Raw genomic sequence first — 1,671 nt, 5'->3', positions numbered from 1 at the left:
TGGAAATAGAAATACCATTTAACTCAGCAATTCCACTACTGGAAATATGTTGTTATTGTTGTTGTTATGTGCCATCGAGTCACCTGCAACTCGTAGCAACCCTATGTACAACAGCCCTAAACCCTGCTCTATCTTGTGCAAATCTTACTGTCTCTGACACACCTACTGGATTACCCCAGCCTTTGAATCAATCCACCTCATAGAGGGTCTTCCTCTCCTGTGCTGTCCCTCCACCCTCCCAAGCATGACGTCCTTCTCCAAGAACCAGTCCCTCTTTAAAACATGCCCAACTCTGGTGTTGGAGAAGAGTATTAAATATACTGTATTTATGATATACTGTATTTATAATATTCTATATTAAATAAATGGACTGCTAGGAAAATGAATGGGCTCATCCTAGAGAAGATTAAATCAGGCTGCTCCTTGGGGGCAAGGACTGGGAATATACTCTTCATAAACCAGAGCCATTACTTATAAGTTGTATGTACACTCATGTGTATTGCTGCATTGTTAACAACAACAAATAACAAGATATGGAAGCAGCCCAAGTATTCGAATGGATAGACAAATAGTGATACATTCCAAAATATAATAGTGCACAGCACAGAAAAACAATGAACTTGCAAAACATTGTTCAACGTGGGTGAGTCTAGAAGACGTTATGCTGGGTGAGATATTTCAGTCACAACAGGACCAATACTGCATAACACCACTATTATAAAATAAGACTGACATGGGAGGTTGGGGTTGTTGATTAGCAATGAGGGAGGGAGCTCTGGGGGTCTAGTGGCAAGAAGGTACCCTGCAATCCAGAAGGTTCATGGTTTGAATCCTCCAGATGCTTTCCTGGAGAAGGAGGAGCATTTAAATAATTTTTAAAAAAGCAAAAAAAAAAGCAGTGAGGGGAACTGTCCCTCTGACTTTCTTTCTCAATAGTGAAAGTATTTGAAGGAATTAAAATAAATTCTTTGTGAATGCTGATATCCCAAACATTGAAATTTTAAATTCTTTTGGGATCCAGGGCTTTCTGGAGACTGGATGAACTCCTGAAATTATTGTTCTGAAGTAATCTGTAAATCTTAAACTAAAAAAATATCCTCTGCATCCTCCTTAAAACCAAGTAATAGTTTAGCTTAGCTAGTAAAGATTATTTCCTTGAGCATTGTTTTCTTTTAAAATCTGTCTATATGGGATCAAATTGGCAAAAGCAAATCAAAAGACTACAAAAGAAATTTAGAGGGCAATGATTTTATGTTAATGAGAGAACAGATCAGAAAAGGAGAATGAGAATGGTCACACAGCTCAAAGAATAAAGAATGACCTCAGTGTAACTGGATTTAGTATATAGAAACTATTGAATTGAAGTATATTCTTTGTATATTCTCGACAATAGCAAAAATAAAATGTATGAACAAGATTATTCCTTACTTCTATTTAGCACATTATATAAATCTGTTCATCTGCTATTTTCAGTCATACTATTCCTGAAGTTACTGTCTTTCACATTTCTCTGCTTGTTATATTTATTCTGCTAGGTGGGCTATAAGCACTTTATTACAATCGATTTCTTTATTCCCCCCCATTATCTTTTTACTTATCTCTGGGTGGTATGAACAGTTAACACACTCAGCTACTAACTGAAAGTCTGGAGGTTCAAATCCACTCACAGGT

The sequence above is a fragment of the Elephantulus edwardii genome, unplaced genomic scaffold, assembly GCF_000299155.1.
Source record: "Elephantulus edwardii isolate Elephantulus edwardi_28Jun2011 unplaced genomic scaffold, EleEdw1.0 scaffold00001, whole genome shotgun sequence".
Taxonomy (NCBI): Eukaryota; Metazoa; Chordata; class Mammalia; order Macroscelidea; family Macroscelididae; genus Elephantulus; species Elephantulus edwardii.
The sequence above is the reverse complement of the archived record's forward strand: the minus strand, read 5'-3'. Positions refer to the sequence as shown.